The sequence below is a fragment of the Gopherus flavomarginatus genome, chromosome 3, assembly GCF_025201925.1.
Source record: "Gopherus flavomarginatus isolate rGopFla2 chromosome 3, rGopFla2.mat.asm, whole genome shotgun sequence".
NCBI lineage: Eukaryota > Metazoa > Chordata > Testudines > Testudinidae > Gopherus > Gopherus flavomarginatus.
Window position 1 is genome coordinate 111,234,515 of NC_066619.1, and position 23,007 is coordinate 111,257,521.

Sequence of the window (23,007 nt, forward strand, 5' to 3'; positions counted from 1 at the left end):
AGATACATAGCCTTTCATATCTAAGTCAAATCCTATCCAATACACGAATGACTATGGTTCATCTGATCACAATATTGTGGAATTAATGGTCTCAGCCCATTTCGTAGTACACAGGTGTCTAGCAGGTAGCACTATTTTCGCTCTCATCTTGTAGGTCAAGAAGAGAAGATGAGGACTGAACAGATACAGAAGTTAAAGTTGGGATCAAGCTATTAAGGTGGAAAAGAGATTTGAACTTCCTCAAAGTGTGACATGGTTGAAGCTGGGGGTTTGGTTTGATCTCATCTTTAACGGAAATCGAGTTACCCTTTCCTTGTAACTGATCTCTCAACGTCAAGAGAGACATTGGTAAAACCAAAAGGAGAAGCTTGTAAACCTGCTGCCCTTGTTGCTCTTGTCTGTAGATAAACAATGGATTTCAAACTTCAGAGCTGTCAATCTATTACATGAGGTTTACACACACACACACACACACTCACTCTCTCTCTCTCTCTCTCTCTCTTTCTCTCTCTCTGAAAGAACATAAAATAGATCTGGACTTGCCAAGCTTGATAAATTTGAAAATGGCTTCCACTATATCAGTTAGATAATGATAATATGGCTGTCTGATGGGACCTAGCATATCCCTTCTGATTCACAACTGCAGTTCTTTGAAGAAAGGAGTCATTCTGTTTCTTTGGTACCTGGAGTTCCTAATTTAGGTATGCTATGCTTCCTTCCTCTCAGGAACAGACTCTGACCCTTCAAGCCTTATTGCATTTATATGACAGTTGTGTTCTTCAGCAACACAGCATGTTTTATTCTGTATATTGAGAGGGTAGCCTAGATATCCTAAATTGTGTTTTTGAGATTTTTTTCCCCTTTGTCTAACCAGAATGTTAAAAGTGACCAAGTCAACACTTTGCTGTTAAGTTCTTCTCTGGCTGGAAATGAGTAGGGTGACCAGATGTCTTGATTTTATAGGGACAGTCCTGGTATCTGGGCCTTTTTCTTATATAGGTTGCTATTACTCCCCTCCCCCATCCTGATTTTTCATACTTGCTATCTGGTCACCCTAGAAATCAGCCAGACAGAACCAGATAGATCCCTTCTTGATCAAAGGGAATTCACTTGAAGTGTCTGACTGGAAGAGTTGAACAGGGCCACAAATCAAAGGTCACCAATGATGTTTTGAAGGCATCCTGCAGTGTTTGTACAAACACATGTATGTACTTATTGCCTTTTTAAAAGCAGCCACATGAAAGGTAATTTAGAGTAACTTGCATACATTTTGCTGCATAAAAGGATGTCATATCCTCCCGGTAAAATTAAATATTGTGAAACCAGTTTATTTTTCTTGCCATGGGCTGAAATACAAAAAAAAATTATCAAAAATCAGAATTTTGATGAAAAGATAAACATTCACATGATATGATCTGCTCTGTGTGAAACAATTTGCACGGCTGTCATTTGGCATTGTAGTTACAATCTGTGATTTTACTCTGTTTATGCTGTAAAACTATGGCTTAAAAAAATACCTAGAATATATCTTTAAGCATTTGTTGAACTTAAAGTTGAAAAGGACTGGGACAAGGTAGAGACAAAATATATGACCATAGAAATTGCAGATCCAGAATAGACCAGAGGTTCATCTAGTCCATTATTATGTCACCAACAGTAAAGCATGTCACATGTTTACCTTTAACTTGTCCACAAAGCTATATTTTTATGGTGTCATTAATATAAACAATACTTGAAATTTCACCATGAAAACAAATAGAAAACACCACAAATGCACACCACCACTAGTTACTCTTAGCTATTGAACCCTTCATGTTGACGCTGTACTCCTGTTTCAGTAGTTGAGCTTGTAAGCTTCTGTTAGCTAACAACTGTACAGTTATCTGCCTGCACACTCACTACATCCATGTTTAGGCGTACAGCTAAGAACTTTGCAGAATTTTCTATTGCACTTCCTTAGTCCTACAATTTCATTAATTTTGAATGAGTTTCATTCAAACTTAGGGCTTGTCTATAAGGTGGCTGAAATGAAAATAAAATCTGCTGTAATTCACATCTTTAGTTATTTATTGCAAGTCTGGATGGAGACGCTCTTATTTCAGAAGTGAATGTAACATAAATTGATTTATTATTGACTTAATTTCCAAATATTTGATATAAATTAATACCCCCCCCAGATTTACACTGAAATAGCTAAAGATGAGAATTAGAACTGGTTTTAGTTATCTTGGTTCCAGTTACACTTTGCTAGGGACTTGTCCACATGGTATGTGCTGCTCAAGGAACTACTTATATTAGTAAGCACTGTGTGTGGTACTGTTGGTAAGGTTGGGCACCAAGAGTGAATTTTTCAGGAAAGATCCTCAACTGGGATAAAGAAATGCTATTTTTACATTACGTGAGTGTCTCTTGCATTTCAGTAGTATTTCAGTTCTCTATACTAATAATCTGGTGATGATATTTTCTTGATGTGGATTAGATTGTTTTTAAAGATGGAGGAAATGTGGTGGTTTTAATCCTTTCATAAGATGTCAACAACAGAAAGGGACTTTGTTCTAACTTGTTCACCTCTCCCTATAAAAAAACCAAAAACTTCAACACCCCCTTCTCTTCTTTCTACGCCCCCGTTCCCCCCCACCATTTTCATGAAGGGACCAGCATGGAGAATCAGCCCAAACATGAATATGTTTTGACAACAGGAATTTAAAATGAAAACTACTTGGCAACCTTAGCCACAGCAAACTTGATTGATTACATACATACATGCACACTCAAAAATACAATAAGGAATGTTAAGGTGCAAAATCAAGCACTCAAAAATTAGGAAATGCCAGATGTATGGTTGCCTTTGTAGCCTTAATTCATCCCCCCTGTGCCAATGCATTATGATACTCTTTAACATGATCACATACTATTTTATCCACCAATGAATCAGGAACCCTACATAGGGCTGGCCCTAGATCAAATGGCACCCCAGGTGAAGAACATCTTCGGTTCCCCTTCCCCCTTAGTTTATATTCTTGCATATCTCTGGTATCTCATTAAATATGTCCTTTATTAGTCACTACTTACATTCTTCCAGTCTGAAAACACAAGTGCGCTTTCACAATTACACAATAAAACAAGGTTCACAATATCGCAGCTAGGCTCTCACTTCACATAGTTCTTGTATCTCACTGACTGATTGGCAACATCCCGCCCCTTATACACCCGAGAAGGAACGGCTGAAAACATTCTAGGAGATTTGAGGGAAATGTAGTTCTCAGAAGGTCTGGAAGGTTACACAAGATTCTACAAAGGCCCAGAATATTTTTGGAGGTTTGTGAAAAATGAATCCATGTATGGAGTACCCAAAACATTTTACTTCAAACATTCTGTCACTAACAAAACAAAAGAACAAAAAAAATCCCCCTGAGTCTGGCACCCTAGGTGCTCACCTGGGTTGCCTGCTCCTAAATCCCACCCTGATCTGACAGACAAATGTCCTTGACTATATATCTCTGATTCACCTCCAGAGCAGGTCCATCCTGTGCACTGAATTAGGCAGGGGTCCTGTGGAAAAAATAGTATGAATCTATGTAATTAATGGCTATCATAATGCATAGGCAGAAGGGAGCTCAATTAAGGTTGCACAGGCAACCTTATTTATGGCATTTTCTATCTTTGAAACCTTAATGGTCTTTTAACATAGATTCTGTGTGTGTAACTTCCTAGGTATTTAAAAAAAAGAAACTGAAAACAAAAACCAGTTCTATTATATGCATAGTATTGATACCTACATCATTCCTCAGCAGGATTGGAACCTTTCAATCCACTGCACAGAGCTCTACTGCTTGAGCTAATGGAGTTCTTGATATCAGTGATAGGTTACCATCCTCTGTGTGGACCAGCACTGAGAAGGGAATAAGAGAGTTAGTTTGCCAGTGGGTTTCACGGATATGTTCTAACAGCAGAGGAATAGTGAGATTCTGGATTCATTGGTTCCAATCTAGACTCGGGTGGGAAGTATGCTGTAGTGGAACAGACCCTTCTGCCTCTTCCCCCTCTGCTTTTTGTGGGTACACAAGGTTATGAGGCATCTTGTTGCCACTTGCCCTTAGTGTGAGTGTCCAGCCCTTGTTCCACTAGACACTCACAGAATTCCCAGATCTGATACTCTCAAGGGAATAGTATACACCACCTTACCATTTTCACTTCAGGATCACCACTACATTCGACACACGGCGCTTAGAGGTGTGTATAGTTTTTTTTTTTAAAATGTTTATTTAACAAAGAATGGAGATTCAAGTAATAGCAAATAGATGAAAATATTGGTACCTACGGGTTACATATACAATGCATTCTAGAACCTAGTATTGCTCACGAGTGTTTTTCAGCCAGGTAGGCTGTGATCCCTTTTTCATGAAAAATCTTGCTCTCTGCTTTCTCCCTCAGTAAAGGGTGTAGAGTGTAGCTCTGTATGTACAGTTAAAGTCCAAAAATCCATTGTCTTCACTTGTAAACAGGATCCCCTCCTGTTGGTTTATTTCTTTCTGTAAAATTCCCCTTCTGGAAGATTTCACAATCCCTTCATTTGCATTTAGTTTAGACTGTAAATGGGCATCTATTGTGGACCTTACAATACTTAGTTTACATGTAGACAGACAGATAAACATCCCTTGCCTGAAGGAAACTGGTTTCTCACCTTTTGGTGACCAGTTGCAAGTCCTTTATATATATATTATATAAAACTTACATATTTCTTAACTACTTTTTACATATTTTCTGTACTTACATTCCACAATAGTTGTGAGGACCAGTATGACACAGGCTGTCAGCAGAGACCTTATGCTTTTTGGAAAACTAGTATGTAGAGGCCAGAGGCAAAGGATCACTGTAATCCTTAGGCACCAAGAGGTCCCTGGGTCATACCCCCAATCTTGAACCCTTGTGTCCTTTACTCTTCAACCTGTCCCAATCCTCTTTTTCTTCCCCTTTTCCCCACAGGTCATCATTCCAGCCTCGTTCTTCTCACCTATTCAGTTGCAGGCTTCTACTCCCTGTCCATCTTCCATCAGGCTCCTCATCCAATCTGTCTTTCTCCTGCCACTTGTTTCGCTCCCTGGGCCATAGTTCCAGTCTCCATGCCCAGCTCGTCCCAGTCTTCCTTCACCCCAACTCCCAGTCACAGTTTCCCTCTTCTGCCCCTACCAGCATCTGGTTCCAGTCACCTTCCCTTATCCTACAGGCTGCTTGTGCTTATCTACTCCCACAAACTCCTCTCAGGTCTGTCTTTTGTCCCAGTTGCACTTGAATCAGGCAGCAACCTCCTGTGGCCAAAGCTTCAGTAATAGGAACACTGAGAAATCAGAAGACCTAGGCTCCCTGTTTTCACTTTTGGTGCCTGTATGCAGGTCCAGAGCTGCAGCTGTAGGGAAATCCCTGTTCAGTCTTGACTAGAACATGCTCATTGCAAGTGAAATCTTTAGGGAATTTAGCTGCAAAACTACAGCATGTCGCTATTGAGCATATATGAACTACAATTTTCCAAGGCTTATAAATTGGCCAGATTTGAACAGATTTTCTCAAGGGTGGCAAAAGCTACACTGCTGACTTAAAGGCCACCCATTTTCAAGTCCCTACTCTAAATCATGGGGCACTACTGTTTTTTTCAAGAAAAGGTAACCATTTTTTTAAAACATGATTGAAACAATTTATTTCCCCTGAACATTGTTTTCAGAAATGGTTGAAACTGTTTTGGCTGAAATTCCCGTCCTCCTCCTCTCCCCCAAATCAGCTTGTGGCCGACCTCTGACATGGAACATTTCAGCCTAAATGATTACTGTTTGGCAAAGGTAGATAAACAGGGTCTTTTTAATGGGAACTATCAGGCAACTTTATCAGTGGGCAGTGCTACCACCCTGCCTATAAATGTAGACCACAATATTAACTGCAGAATTACAAGTGGCACTTCAAAAGTATCTGTGTGTGTTTGCATATACACACAGGGAATTTATTGATATGCATCTCTACCCCATCATAAAGCAACCCAATATAACACGAATTTGGATATAACGTAAAGCAGCATTCCGGAGCGAGGCGGTGGGCTGCGCGCTCTGGTGGATCAAAGCAAGTTTGATATAACACGGTTTCACCTATAACATGGTAAGATTTTTTGGCTCCTGAGGACAGCATTATATCAGGGTAGAGGTGTATAATAATTCAATATTAAGGCTTCAATTCAGCAAGGTACTTAAAGAACAACAAGGGAACTCTTCACGTGTTTGAAGTTATGCATATGTTTAAGTACTTTGCTGAATCAGGGCCAGCATTTTCATCTTTCTTTTATACCTGTTATTACGTAAAATTAATACGATGCTAAAGTAAATTTAGTATTGGTATATGGCGATATGCTTGAATAGTGTTTTTTGGTTTATAGCATGTTCAGCTCCCTTTTGTGTTCTTAATCTGAAATGTAAATACTAATATATAATAGGATGTTTAGATTTTGTGCCTTTTCTAGTATTTCTCTACCAGATTATAAATCCGAAGAATTAATCTTCATTAATGTTATAGTGGAAAAAAAATGTTGGGAGACAAAAAGGTGGAAACTCATTTTATTGCAGACAAATCACTCTTTGATTGCCCTTATTAAACTAATGGGTAACTTCAAGCCTTAGTAATGGGATAACCATTGTTATACTACTGATAACTTTAACGAATGTTAGCATTTCTAGAGAAATGCATCCAGTTCAATTAAATAAATGTTAATTCATTTGTGAATCAATTTTATTTGTTCAAGAAAGCGATTTATACACTAAACTGATTTCTCTTCCTGGTCTTTATAGAAAACATTTTATTTGAGTCCCTCCACGTTTACAAACATCCACCTCCAGTCATTTATCTCGTGCTTCTACCCCTACTGCTCCTTTGTCAGCAGTTGCAGGGCATTCTGATTCCCTCCAACCACAAATGGTGTATCATCTATAATTAGCTCAATTTTCTCTAGCCTTCAAACCAAAGCCTTGGAGCGTGGCCTGAACTGGTGTTGCCTGTTTTTTATACCTCACAGAGAAGTAATTAATTTGCTTACCCCCTGCAAAAAAAGCCATTGGTTTCTAGATAAACCTAGCCAAGAATATTGTTTGAACTACAGCAATATATAACTTGAACTCTTTTCTGCTTAGCTACCCTGGGAGTTCAGTGTTCACTGTGAAAATGCATAAACTCAATTGTAGGGAAGTTTGAAATTGAATTTGCCTCAGAACATTGAAAAAAGAATGATTACACTTAAATTTTAAAGGTTTTATTGAACTTCTTTTCTGATAAATAATGTTCCATTCAAAGTATGCTAGTCAAGGATTTAAGTCAATTGATTTTTCCACAGAGTATGCATGTATTAATTACCCATCGCATTGACCCATCATTTACCTGGTTTACAATATTTCTAATGTCTCACCAATTATTGTCAGTGCTGATAGAGTGATTTTCTTTCTTGTATTTTCCCAGGTCTCAGGGTGGAGAATTCAGAACCTGCAAGCTCAGGGTAAGAAGTGATTTTTGTTATTTCTTAAGCTTCAACTTGTATATTAATGTAAGAAATCACATTCCAGGATGGGGCTGCTGTACTCAGAGAATGAGAAGGAACAAGTCGGTGCTCAATTTATTGTTAAATTCACCTGGTCTTTTTGGCAGATTGTTGGTATACAGGTCTGTTGCCTCACTGTTTAAACTGGCAATAAAATGGTTCATTTTTCTCTCTGGAGTGGTTTGAAGAAGAATATATTTTGTAGTGAAGCTTTTACTCCTTTGAGGCTACATTCATGTAACCTGGCCACATTCCATTATGGGACTAATATTAATATAGTCATCAAATATTAGAGCCAATGTGGATTTCAGAATGGATTAGATAAAAATGATTCAGAAGGTTTATAAAACTAACAGAAGTCCTGCAGACATAAATGGCAATTTTATACATTAAAATCTTTGTGGAAAAGCTTCTTTGATGAGAATGAATAGCGGCATCCAGCAATAGAAAGTAAAACTTGTTTTATTACCTGTCAAGCTTTATCAAAATGGGTTCCCTCAACAAATGTTTAATGTCACAGCTTCAGGGAACTGAGTCCAAGACAGGTACCTGTTACAATGAAAATAAAAATTACTGGAAACTTGCGGTGACTACAATTTGAGCTTTTTTTCCTGTCTTGGGTAATACTCTATATTTCTTGGGAAAACTACAATACTATACACATTTGGACCAAGTATATACATGTTTACCATGAGGTTGGTATCATTTAAGAGCATGTGAAATAAAAGCTGTTAAGAGTTAAAAGCTTACCATTACCGCGAAAATATTCTCTCATGTTTTAAGGTTGTTTCATAGTATTAAATATAATAAAGTCAAATGTTTGTTTATAACAAGATGATGTGGTTAGCATTCAATTGGGAGCAAACTCATGAGGTAACCTCATTTGTATAACACAAAATAGCTGTCATAACCTGCATATCTGGGCAAAAGATAAAACTCCCTGAAGAGTGGAAACCCGAGAACAGACCTGTCAGTTCTATTTTGTGATTCTGTTGCTTCTCTGAAGGCAGCAGTTTAAAATGCAGCCCAGCAAACGTAGTGATAAATTTTATTTTACCGCTTCTTTGTAATGAGCTACATCCTTTTAGCCCTAAGTTATATTTCTGTTTCAGAAGCTTTATCTGTGAAAACCTGAACTGAAATTTAGTTTTCTGTGCTATAGACATACAAGGCATCTAAGAAAATATTAATTTACTTTGTGGGCGAAGATGGATGGATATAATAAAAACAAACAACCCTGCATCCTTTATTGTCCATGAAAGTTCTCCTTCTCCATCAACTGTGGAGTAGAAACTATTATTTCTAGATTACTGCATTGCATAACAATAGTTGAACAAAGTCTCTACTGCTGATCTGAAAGTGATTTATAGGTGTACAGTGTAACTGTTTAATTGGTTCTTTTATAGTAATCTGAATAAACTGTTTGTACTTGTGTTTGTGCTCAGATTTACTCTTTGAATTGCTAGATTTTTGGGATTTAGAAGGTAATAGTTCGGTGCTTTGTAGAATTATTTTGGAATTAGGGTTTGCAGGTCTTGGGTTGGTAGCAAATTTTAAGCATATTAACTTTTGCATAACAGTCTCTTTTATGTCTCTTAAGGACTGTTAATAAGTGGTTCAGACACAGCTGAGAACATTTAATGCACAGCCAGTTCTTAATGAACGTACAGAGAAATGATTTGTAGGGCCTTCATACTATTATAAGGCCACTGTTTCATTAAATGTAAATATTGTACATAGTGGTTGGGTTCTCTCTTCCCCTAGACAGCTGGTGCTTTATATTGTTCTTTACACTAGTAATCCTTTATCTATTAGGGAAGGAGCATGGAAAACTAATGATGATCCATTTTGAGGTTCTAATGTTCCAACAGGTTTATGGTTATGAAAGTTCCATGTCTATTTAACAAATCCATTTTATTTCACCAATATGAATAGAGCCAAATATTTGGGCATGAGTAGTGTCAATAAGAAAAAATGAATATACAAACTACTAAATAGCATGGAATCATTTAAAAGTACAATTTCACAAAAATAAGAAACAAATACTTACCCATAGTTCCAAGAGGTCAAGGAGGAATGCAGACAGTTCCTTCTGGCAGTAGAGGATGTTTTGTTAAATAAGTTTATAAAAAATTATTGGAGCTATTTTTCTTTAAACACATTTTACATTCATGTTTCTAGGTGATTCAAAGTACAATGAAAAGATAAAGGATTAATTCTTCCTTGATGTAACTCTATTGACTTCAAATGAATTAAATCAGGGATGAATTTATCCCCAGATAAACAGAGTTATAAACTTGTCAGGAAGTCTTTTGACACAGTTCTGCACAATTGCAACAGGGTAATATGAAAAGAAGGTCCAAGAGTCTTAGGTTATGTCTACATTACAAGATAGGTGTCTGATTCCCCTGCTTGTGTACACATACTCATGCTAGCTCTTGTGGACCAAACACAAGTACAGATAGCCATGTAGCTGCAGTAGCATGGGTCGTGGCAGTGGAGGCAGAGCTAACCTATGCTGAGTACATACCCTCCAGCTTCAAATGGGTTTATACTCAACACAGCTCAGCCATGAAGCCATTACCCATGCCACCCTGTCTACGCTGCTATTTATACTCATGCCAGTTTGATGAGAGCGAGTATGTGTACCTAAGCAGGGGAATCCCATTCCCGGCTTGTAGCATAAATGTAGCCTGAATCAGAATATAGGTTTGTGCAAAGATCTAGCTGCTGCCTTGAGGAACTCTGCCAAAACTGGTGGGGCAAGTTCTAATACTTCCTTACACAAAACATAGTGTGGTATGACCTCGCTTAACCCCAGTTCTTATTAAATAACCAGAAGAGTCAAATTAATCAAGCTTAATTCAGGCATGAAGTTTTTCTCTGAACTTGACCCACATCTATAGGTATGCATGTCACATGCACTGTCATGGAGATCTTGGCGCTGACTAGCTTTGTGACCTATGCTTGCAGGAAAACAACCATGCATTCTGGTCACCTAGGGCTGGCATCCATGCTGGAGATCTGGCGTACCTGCTCACTTCTCAGAAATGTATAGACTTGAGATCGTTCTCTCCCTACATCTCAGAGCCTGGTGTGCTGCTCTCGACTTACAAAATGCCTATTTCCATGTGGCAGTCTACCCTGGCCACAGGACATTCCTTAGGTTCATTGTAGGAGATGACCATTACCAATTCACGATCCTGCCCTTCAGCACTGAGGGTCTTTACTGATGACAGACTAGGTGCATGGTTGTAATGGCATCCTACCTCCACAAAAGAGACATCCACTTGTATCCTTACCTGGATGATTGGTTCATGGTCACTCCAGATCCCAAGAGCAGGCTGCTGTCCATCAAACTGTGTCTGTTCAACATCCTGGGCCTGAAATTGAACAAAGAAAAGTCAACAATTATTCACCATATAAAGAACAGAATTCATTGGGGGCAGTCCTGGATTCGACCTTTGCCACAGTATTTTGACCTCTTTCCAAATTTCAGATTTGACTGAGCCTCTATGTATCCCTCAAGACCACTGTAAGGAATTACCTCAGACTCTTAGGTCATATGGCTGCATGTACATATGTGAGCCACACACACCAGACTGAAACTCAGAGCATTACAGGCATGCTCAAGTTGGTCTATTGTCCTCAGATTTAGATAAGTTGCTATGCATCCCAGACAGAGTGTTGTCATTTCTAACCTGGTGGATGAGCCAAGACAATAAGTGCAGAGGACTTCCCTTCTCTCTTCCTTGTCTACTTATCAGGGACCTAGCTCCTTCTTGGGATCTGAATTTAGTGTTGTCTGCTCTGAGGGATCTTCCTTTCAAGTCTTTACCATTGTGCTTGCTCCCACACAGGTCAGTGAATATAGCTTCCTGCATCGCCATTGCCTCCACTAGGAGAGTGAGAGAACTGAATGCCTTGGTCACTTATCCACCATACAAAGTTTTCTACAAGAACAAAGTTCATTCCATTCACTAAGTTTTTCTCAAAAGTGGTATCTGATTTCCACCTGAATCAGTCTATATAGCTGCCAGTTTTCTTCCCAAAGCTGCATAATCACAAAGATGAACTCTACTCCCTTCCCTCAACTTTTGTTGAGCTCTGGTTGTTTACCTATATAAGACAAAGCCCTTTCAAATTTCTTCCCAGCGGTTTCTTACACAGAGTGCATGAGAGGTCATCCAATCACAACTCCAAGACTCTAGAAATGCAACACCAGCTGCATCACACCGTGTTATGCTGCCAAAGAGGTAACACAGCCTGACAAACACAGCATGGTCAACCAGAGCACATTCAGCCTCAGCAGCCCTCGTGGTACACATCCCAGTTATGGACATCTGGTGGGTGATGACAGGATCTTCCATTCATACCCTTATCAGACCTTGTGTTCTCTGCTGCCTCAAGGGAAGATGCAAATGTAAGGAAAGTGGCCCTACAGTCCTCCTCATAATTAGACTCCAAGTCTCACCACGTGGTATAAGAGCTTGTCACCTACAGAGTAATGGATATATGCAAGTACTCAAAGAAGGAAAAATATTTACTTGCCTTCTTGTAACTATTATTCTTTGAGATATGTTGGATGGGTCCATTACCTAATCCTTCCCTGATGCATCAGAGTTCACCATCAGCTTCTGGCGTGAAGGAGGGACAGGGCAGCTTCACCTGTGTATCCTCACTTTGAAGCACAAGGTGCTTGGGGGTGGGCAGGGCTGCCTCATGAGAAAACTCTCCGCACCCAGCGCACGGGATGCACGCTTGCCTACAGTATAATGGACATATGCAATACATCTTGGAGAAAGCACTTATGAGAAAATGAATCATATTTAAAAAAAAAAAACACACCTCTGGCAAGAATCAGAAGTTTACTATTTGGAATCAACAGAGCAATTAGTTTCCTAGTCTTTCCCAGACCCTAAGTAATCTATTTACCCTGTTGATTCAGGGCATAAATCAACAGTCTTTTGTCCTCACTGGTCTTGACTGTTTCTTTGCCCTCCCTGGCATCAACTAGTCATCCTTTTTTCATTACTAGGGCAAACTAATTACCCTGATGATGTGTTGAGAAGGGGACCAGGGACAGGAGGGCTTCTATCCCTCCATACTATAATAGATGGCTGGGTTTTTATTCCCAGTTCCTCTCCCAGGAAACTGTTCTCTCTGAGTATACAATTCAACTGATCTCTAGGAACTATAAGTCACAGGAGGTTTTGTTACCATAGTCTAGGTGATGCAGGAAAGAGGCCAGAGAAACTGTCAAGACAGATAGAGGATTCAGCCTAGCCACAACTACGGTATTGTGTGTTTAAACTGTGCAGTGACATAAATATTTTTCCCCTAATACTGGAGAGACTGTGTATCTTGCTCAAATAACTTGTGCTTTTTCATGATTTTAATGCTCTGAGTTTGCTGTGTAAAAGGGACATGGGATGACTGTAATAGGTTATTCTCTAGATTATGTAATAGGTTAATGAGGAAAGGTTTCAGAACCTTAATTTTATGTAGTTTAAGAAGAAAAAGATGTTCAAAGGGAACAAATGTAATTGAATTATGAAAATCTTAAATGGAGGTAGATAATGTCAGATTAGTTCATTTGAGTACAGCACAGATGATAGGTTTGTGGCTCATTCAAAGAAATTTCAAGAAAATCAAATTTAAAATTGGCATAAAGAAGCACATTGTAAACTAAATAAGAAATAAATTATGGGATGGTCTAGTGAGCACCACTATTGAAACAAAGGCAGTTATGTGATAACATATTACCCTGGGGAAACAGTATATTAAAAGTAACGAAATTTGATATAAACTACATAGTCTTATCTTTATAATTTGACAAACTGTTATGCATTAACCATGCCTATAATGATTTGTTTTAAGATTTGAGGCCAAGGGAATAATAGACTGAAAGGAGCTGTCCAATTTGTATCATTAGTGTTTGTGGGATAACTTAAAATTGAATGAAAATATATATCTGTAATATGCACATATTAAATAATTGGAATATCACTTATTTAATTCATATTTTGAAGATGAAAAATGTTATGTATCTGGTAAGCATCATTTAAGCAATAAGACATTATGGCATATGAGTTCTACTGGGATATGGGTACATGTTAATTGAATTCTTCAAGAAGGGAGCTACTTACTGTTGAGAAACTTTCCTCCTGTTTCCTCTACTGATTGTCTTATGGAATATTTAGGAGTACCTGGTCTCAGCTCTTCCATCTTCTGTTTACACAAAGTGTGACCATTGCTTCCCCACCCCATTAGCTCCACTACTTCCTGGAAAGGGTTTCTTGCAGATAGTTGGGGGCTTCCTATTGGTAATTGGATAGCACCAGAGTATAAAACACACCTTTTTATCTGGTGGTGGTGGTGGTGATGGTGGTGTTGCTGTATGCTGAATCATTCTAAAATCTCTTGCACGTTTCCTCTTGCATCATTTTCCAGATCTGTGGTGCAAAGGATTGTGGACCAACCCTCATACTGACTTATTCACCTTTTCTGCCTCACTGTTCTTCAAAGGGAGGGTTGATGGCAGCCTCATTCCCATCAAGAAGATCTCTGATAGGAGTTATGTGGCACAGCAGGTCTGAGACCCTTCCCCTTTACCTCCCATAAAAGACTAAAGATGGGGGAGTCAGAACTGGTCGATTTGTAGACCAGCAGCTGACTCCTCCTTAAAGACTTTGGAGATCTAAAAGGAGAGACTGAAGGGGTGGGATTTCCGTGAAATGAGACAAACTCGGAAAATATTTTATTAGCCTTTTGCGGTTTAATTTTAGGTTTCTAATGAAAATCCTAATTCTAGATTATGCTTGACTTCTCTTTCATTAGAAAAATTGCACAAAGCCTAAGGAATAAACTGCTTGTGAAGTTAGGTATGTCCTCTGGCTCTTTAAATAGAGAGGTGGGAAATCACTAAGAGGAGCTGTTTGTATTAAGTCTGCACCTGCATTGAGCATTTTCTGAAATTTTCTCATGACTGCCTTTATACCAATGCCAATTATGGAAATGCTAACAGAACAGAGTGCAGGAGTCAGTTAGATGATATATCAGGGAAACCATCTGCACTCAACTTGCACTAGTGCTTACACCATTGCTAGCACAGGTGGAGGTGTATTGGTGCTAGGTCAACAATGGGAAAGTTTTGGAGAACATTTCTTGTAGGCAAGGCCCTAGTCCTATAGAAGTGGTTGCGTCTATTCTCCTAACTGTTTTTATTTCTTTCAAGCTACTCTGAGCATTGCTTCAGTTATTGGAAAGAAAGGATATGTCTGAGTAGGTTTAGTCTTGTGCCAATGTAAAGCAAGTAAGTGGAACTATGGGGTCACTTCTGAGGTCCCATCAATGGCTAGCAATTCACCAGTCTCATCTCCTAGTTCCTCTGCTAGAGGACACAGACACCTCCCAACAGCAGCACTGAGGCTATTGAAGAAAAGGTGCTGCACACTTAGGGGCCTTGTGCTACCTTAAGGCCTTGCAAATAGCTAGGCTAGCCCTGGTTTGCTGGATGATTTCCCAGCATAGTTAATTACATTATTTAGAATAAATCAATCAAAAGCAGTACTCTTAATGGGGAAAAGTAAGCAGCACATTCCCACTGTTAGTGAAACTGTTCTGAGTCAATAAAGCCATGGGCGGCAGCTTTTCTTTGTCCAAACAGCTCTTTTTCTGCTTTCAAAATGTTGCTTGTGTCTCTGTGTGATGCTGCACTTCTGGTGGGGACTGATACTCCTTTGTTTTTTATTAGAAAGCATTCTGAACCAGCTCCTCTAATCTCATATGAAAGTTAATAGCTCTTTTCGATTTCCCAAATAATGAAAAAAAAATTGTAGCAAGAGATGGAATTGGGGAACTAGGATGCTGGATAATAGTGGGAAAAATGTTGTAGTGAAGTGGGTACCTGTTAGTGGCTGTCTAAAGGAACGCATATAATTGTGGTACTCACTAACTTAAGAGGAGGCACAATTTCATTCTTGGAAAGCATTAATTGGCAAATCATAGAGATACCCGAATGTATCGTACTGGGATGTCTGATATTTAGTCAGCTCTAATATTGAATTAAAACTTGAGGGAGGATTATTTTCATCTATATTTTTCTCCTTTTAAAAAATTTATAAAATAATAAAAAGTAAGGTTTGAAATATACAGCTTGGACAGTATATAACACAAATTCCACCTTACCTCACCCCTGTGGGCTCAGTATTACAGCTGAAAAGATATCTGATGATATTGGTATATCTATATATTTAACAGCCAGACTCTACTGTTGGTGGTTATAACGTAATATTGTTTTTGGAAACATTTGTACCTATATGAAATATATATTTTAATTATGACAAAACTGTACAAATAAACTTGCTTGATCTTTATGGATTCTCACTATTTTTATGTTTTAAGCCCTCCCCCCCAAAAATATTTATGCACATACACATCTAGGTATTTATATCTTTCCAGTGAACCAACTCATATTTCCTTAAAAACACCATGAAAGTGCTTAGCTAGTTGTTCTTTTAAGGTACATTTCAAGCATGACAGGTAAAATATTATAGAAAAAGCTTAGAAAGCGAAATATATTTTCTTGCTAGTACATTCACCAGCGTGAACTATTATGTGACTACAAATTTTTCGGGTCACACAACCTTTTACATACATTGTGGTATGTAAATTAAACTTGAAATCAAATAGCTGGAGGGAGGATTTTTTTCCTCTTATAGTGCTCCCATATTGAAGAAAAAGATATTTACTTTTATTAAAAATCGTGCAGCATGTTGTTTCAGTCTACAGCATGTAATAACCTTAGTCCCAGATTTGGACCTTAGCGTCCAAAATATGGGGGTTAGCATGAAAACCTCCAAGCTTAGTTACCAGCTTGGACCTGGTACCTGCTGCCACCACCCAAAAAATTAGAGTGTTTTGGGGCACTCTGGTCCCTCTGAAAAACCTTCCCTGGGGACCCCAAGACCCAAATCCCTTGAGTCTCACAACTAAGGGAAATAATCCTTTTTCCCTTCCCCCCTCCAGGTGCTCCTGGAGAGATACACAGACACAAGCTCTGTGAATTCAAACAGAGTGAATCTCCCTCTCTGTTCCCAATCCTGGAAACAAAAAGTACTTTCCTATTCCCCCAGAGGGAATGCAAAGTCAGGCTAGCAATCCAACACACAAATCTCCCCGATTCCTTCCTCCCACCAATTCCCTGGTGAGTACAGACTCAATTTCCCTGAAGTAAAGAAAAACTCCAACAGGTCTTAAAAGAAAGCTTTATATAAAAAGAAAGAAAAATAAGTACAAATGTTCTCTCTGTATTAGATGATACAACACAGGGTCAATTGCTTAAAAGAATATTGAATAAACAGCCTTATTCAAAAAGAATACAAATCAAAGCACTCCAGCACTTATATTCATGCAAATACCAAAGAAAAGAAAACCATAGAACTTACTATCTGATCTCTTTGTCCTTACACTTAGAAACAGAAGACTAGAAAGTAGAGCTACTTCTCCAAAGCTCAGAGAAGGCAGGCAGACGGAAAACAAAGACACAGAGACACAATTCCCTCCACCCAAAGTTGAAAAAATCCGGTTTCCTGATTGGTCCTCTGGTCAGGTGCTTCAGGTGAAAGAGACATTAACCCTTAGCTATCTGTTTATGACAACAGGATATTTACCTCTGACAGATTAAAATATATCATATAAAAACATTCCTTTTACATTTATGTATCAAACAAATCTCTATGTTTTTCCAAGTTTTATTTATGATTAAAGAGTAACATGAATGGAAAATTAACTGCATCGTTTAGTATGTCTGTGAAACAGAAAAATACTTGTATACTGAGGGTAACTATTTCTGTTGACTATGTATATCCTACTGTATGTTCAGATTTAGTTAGATTGAGGCCCTATGATGAATTAAATAGAATAATCAAAATAAAACCAGTTTTCTTGCCAATTATTTCCCACAGTTGCTATCCCATGGTTAACAATGCCAGTATCTCGTCTACATCACCTGTTGTCTAGTCTTGCTCTGAAAAGAATGATGCAGGACAGTTAAAACCAGCAGCAGCCCTGGGGGCAATGTTTGCACTAGCACTCCCATTATCATTACCATGTGGTTACAACAGTCTGAAAATATTGATAAATAGCCTAACTGTCCACCAAGGACAAATTATCATTAGAATGATGCTCTATAATCTTGATGATATTTATCTTTTGTACCAGTAGGAATGTCATTGCATCTCTTGGGAGTCTGATTATTTCTAAGGTTAAAATGAATTCTAAAAGGCAAGGCAACAGGCATATTTTGTACTTGGATGGAGTTAAAGGCACAAAGAATGCTATCTTACACATGCTATTGTTCTGTATTAGGAGCCTTAGGTGTTTACACTTACGGTTCTGCTCTATCACATAAAACAGCAATTTAATTGTCTCCAACTATCAATACTTGCACTTTACAACCAAACTATAGAGCTTGCTGCAGACCTGGAGACAGGACTAACATGTCCTGTTACAAGTTCTAGCGGACAAGGGTCTGTTAGAAACTATATGCTAAAATCAGTCAAGAAGACGACAAAGGCATAATACTTCCAAGTAGGTGGTAATTTTGTGTTCATTTTCTCCAGCTGTATCATTTAAACTATTCAGTGGTGAGAGACAAGCTTTTCCTGATGCACAAAAATCACTAGTAATGGTCATGCTAGTAGCTACCAGTGCCAATGGATTATTTGCAATTGTTCTCAGACTGATTTTTCCGACAAGTCTTTGACCTTCCTCAGCAATTCACAGTCATCCCACTAAATACAATCATTGTTAGTTGCTTCCAGGTTATAGGAAAGGGGGAGGGGGTGGAGAAATTCTATTAAGCAATTACTTTATATTCAAAGGCCATGTAAATATCTGCTTATCATAAGCCTGGGGTGACTCACATTTACAAAGGATGTGGAATTGGAAATGTAAATTATACGTTAAAGGTAAAATTATTTCTTTCATACAGACTCCAATAAATATCTGGAACATAAGTTATTTAAAATGCAGCCTAGCAAAAAGTTTTCCATTTGCTTATGCATAGATCTGCTAACTCCCTACAGAAAAGAGTTCCCCCTGAAGACCAAAAGGCTATTGTAATAACATGCTATAAAGATACAGGGAAAAATTCATGCCTCTTGTAGCACCGATCAAGTAAATGACAGAATTACACCAGGAATAAATTTGATATATTTTTCATATTGGATTTCTTTTCTATTTAAAATTCTCTTGAAACTATTTTACAGTTTTTAAAATAGTTGCAAAATATTCTTTTAGGGGCTGATCTGAAGCCCAATGAGGTCAATGAAAAGACCCGCATTGATTTTAATGTGCTTTGTATGAGACCCTTATTCCATACAGCAGTTCTAATATAGGACCTGATCCTAAACACGTCAAAGTCTGGGGGGTCAGACCCATATAATATATAGAGCTGGTGTTTTTTAGTTAATTTATCCAAAACCTAGAAGATCATAAAATCAAAACAGAACAATTGCGAAAATGTTTCTCTTATACCTCAGTATGTTTGTAACATTCATTTATAGCACTCACAGGCAAGGCTGTAAGAAAATCACAGGCTGCAATTTTGGTGTGGAAACTACAACTTTTAACACACCACAACTTTTTATAGTTGCTACAAATTTGAGTGGTGTTGCAACTGTGTGTGCTAGGTCACCACAGTACTCTCACTCAAATTGGATCCTGGCCACCTCTCCATTGTGACAGAGTGGCAGCTGGGCCAAATTTGAATGAGAGGTGGTGCGGCCTGGCACATGAGGTCGTAACAGCACTGAAATGTGGCCTGGCTGCCCCTGCCTCATGCTTGCCTTTGGGAGCCAACCAGGCCACGCTCTCTCTTCTGTGTTGCTACCCTGCTTTGGAAGGTGAGCTGCATGCCTTGGAAGAAGAGGTTGGAGGTCATGTGTGGCTGCATGCCCATAGTTGGTGCTCCTTGTGGGAGTACTTGGGGAGTGGAACGATGTCATCATTCCTTAGGAAACAGGTTGAGGGGAAGCATGAAATGAAACTAGACTCCCAGGGGTGTGTCTGCCTAGTACTTTGTTGACATGCTGAGGTGTGACATCTGTTCCTAATTTTTTATCTATGTGTTTTGGCTTTTTACGGTGCTTGTACTGACTACACTAAAACCACAGCTTTAACAAATGGTAGCTTTTGAACCAAAAACATATCCAACATTTTTACAGCTTTACTCATAGGTTTACTCATTGCTTAAGATATTAGGAATTGGTGGTAAACAATTGCCTCTTTATCCTTCTGTATTTTACTTTTTCATTACTTTCTATATGAAGATGTAGAAATTGCTAATAAAGACTAACCTGTTTTTCTTGGAGGGAAAAATGTGTTAATTGGATTTAAGTTTATTAGACTCAGCGGCAGTCATATTTTTTTTTAAAGTACAGAGAAATTGGATTACTGATCTAAACAAGTATTTAGGCTATTATTGGCTACCAGATGAATGCTTTGATGGATAAAGTACTAGCTTTTCATCTACTTCCAACTTAAGGTCCTAAATGAAATAATTTTTTTCTCAGAAGTTAACACCATAAAAGAACCACATGTAGCTGAACACACTTGGGTGTCTTTTGAGAGGTCTGTTCAAAGTCAGTACTGTAAACACTGGTTAATTCTGTTTTCCCAGAATAGGAGAGTACACAAGAGTTAGATTCAGTCGTGAGTGGTAAACCTTCAAGAACCTTGGTAAACCTTCAAGAACCTTGGTAAACATCTATCTTTGAGTTTGTCTGTGTGAAAATAACAGGACAAATTTAAGTATGCTGTAATATTTTATAAACTTTCCCCAATAATTGAAGTGCATTAACAGTAATATTTATAACTGAGCCAAACTGGGTATCTAGATGCATTCTAAGTTTTAAATGGAAAAACAAATGTAGAATATTTTTGAAATAAATTAAACAGATTTTTTGGGGGGTGGGGCTAGAGATTGAATTTCAATAAGCAATATTTGTCCTATGGTAGAGATGGATGATCTGTTATTTAAGGTAGACAGTTGGAATTCAAAATATGTCATGGGTTCTATTCCTAGTTTTGTCTCTGACTCGCTGTCACCTTGGAAAAGTCATTTCATTTTTCTATGCCTCAGTTTTCCTTTGCAAAATGTGGATATCGCTGTATTTCAGGGATGTTGCATGATCTATCTAAATGATTTGAAATTTTCAGCTGCTATGGAAGATTCAAGCCCTGAGGCAGCTGTTTGTGGCCAGATTGTCCTTGGGCCCTGTCCTGGGTGAACAATGTTACAGGGATGGTGCCTTCTCCATTAAGCCCAGTCCATTTGAGAGCAGAAATTGCTCCTTCTGTGTGCCCCTGCCATTACAAATTGTCCCAGCATGGGAGGGAACGGAGTGGTGTACTGGAAAGTGTTAACTTGTGATTTACCACTTTAAATTCTCAGAGGTTTCCTGGTCATGCTTGCAGGCAGGAGGCTCTGTAAGGAAGCTTGTGATCAGAGTCAGTTTGCAGATAGCCAGCTTCAAGTAATGTATGATGAGTTGTGCCTTTCTATTTTAGGGAGCAACCTGCTTTCTGTGTTTCTGTTTTGGGGTTCCTGTGTGCTATCCTTCTCAGTTCTAAAAGTAAATAAATACATGTAGTGTTACATTGCAACCTTCCAGCAAGAGTATTTTAAGGTTTTATCTGACTTCTCTGTGTATATGCCATGAACATAAAAAAAAAAAAAGTCTAGAAAAGAGGTGGGACCATTTGCTAGGATGAGGCAGCTCACACACTACCTTGTGTCTATGGAGAACAGGGAGAGAGTGTGCATAATTTCTTCTGTTCTTCCTCAGACTGAAGGATGTGACTAAACACCACAGTTTAGTATGTTGTTTTTTTTCCTATAAGCTTCCTGTGAGGTCAGTTGGAGTCATCAAAGTCAATAGGAGGTGCTTTGAATTATGTCATATAGGCTTATATAAGTAGAGATGCAAAACAACAACCGAGTGGTAAATGAGTCCTGAAAAGAGGATTGTAGAATCACCTAAATTCAGAACTAGCTTAATGTATTTTCAAAGAGCAAAGAAGTTATAGCCATTCTCTGAACACAGCTACATTTACATTAAGACTGGGCAAAGTGTATCGAGTGAAGCCTGAAACCACCTGAAACTCACTTAGAGCTTGTCTTCAGTACGGCGGTAAGTTGACCTAAGTTATGCTACTCTGGCTATGTGAATAACATAGCTACAGTCAACATAACTTAGGTTGACTTACTCCAGTGTCTTCACTGAGCATCTCCCATCGACGCAGTGCTCAGTTGACTTTCCTTGCTCTTCTCGGGGCAGATCTATGCTATGAGGTTAAGTTGACCTAAATTATGCAACTCCAGCTATGTGAATAACTTAGCAGGAGTCAACGTAGCTTAGGTCAACTTATTCTGGGGCCTACACCACGCTGGGCTGATGAGAGAAACTCTCCCATCAACTTACCTTATGTTTCTCATTCTGGTGGAGTACTGGAGTTGACAGGAGAGCGACCTGCAGTTGATATAGCAGGTCTTCACTAGACCTACTAAATCAACCCCCAGTAGATCGACCATCACAGTGTTGATCCATGGAAAGTGTAGACATACCCTCAGAGAGCTGGAGTACAGGGATCAATTGGAGAGTGCTCCGCCGTTGATTTAGCAGGACTTCACTAGACTCGTTAAATTGATCCTTGCTGCATTGACTACAGCAGCATTGATCTCCCCGTAGTGGAGACCAGCCCTTAGTTTCTTCTTTATAAATTAAGCTGAGATTCGTCCAAGCCATTTTATGTATAAATCATGTAGAACTCAGTAACTTTTATTTAAATTTACTTTGAGATTTTGGGCTTAAACATAGAATTTAAAGTATTAAAGGTGATGGGGAAACCCTCACAGTTAAAACCAGAAGAAAATGTTTCCATGGACCCCTGAAAATAGAAACCAGATGGTTTGCACAGCTCTTGTTTCTATGCCTTTTTTATAGAGGAGCCCTGTTAGAGAGAATCTCTCTCTATTTTTCTCTATCTTATTCATATTTGCAACTAGGTAAATTATCAAGTGAGGACAGATAGTAATACATGCATACAGACAATTTGGAAACATAGTGCATGCATGTGCTTTATTTTTAAAGTGTATTTTTTTCCTCCTCTTGGCATGTCAGGAGCAAGTAATTTAGATACTAAGACTTTTCCATTTGTCTGGCTGTAACCTTATCAGCCCTTATCAAAGTTTGTATCTAGACTGAAACTTGCTATTTATTCAATAGACTATGGGTATACTGGCAGATCAAGATTAGACTTTTGTCAATTTGTCTTGTTGATAATGAGGAGTTGGGGGGAGAAGCAGTAAATTGTATTGAGAAAAGAGCTTTAAAGCATTTTTAAGCCCATAAAAGCCTTTCAACTGAATGTAG

At 38.6% G+C, this 23,007-nt stretch overlaps 1 protein-coding gene across 43 annotated transcripts in view; it reads left to right on the plus strand.

The window, feature by feature from the left end:
* PTPRD (protein tyrosine phosphatase receptor type D) overlaps positions 1-23,007 on the plus strand; it is a 1,732,597-nt gene that overhangs the window by 724,811 nt on the left and 984,779 nt on the right. For all 43 annotated transcript variants that reach the window (XM_050942985.1, XM_050942995.1, XM_050942996.1 and 40 more), the window contains exon 6: positions 7,489-7,525. The gene's annotated coding sequence lies outside the window, so the exon portion shown is untranslated. The remainder of the gene's footprint in view (positions 1-7,488; positions 7,526-23,007) is intronic.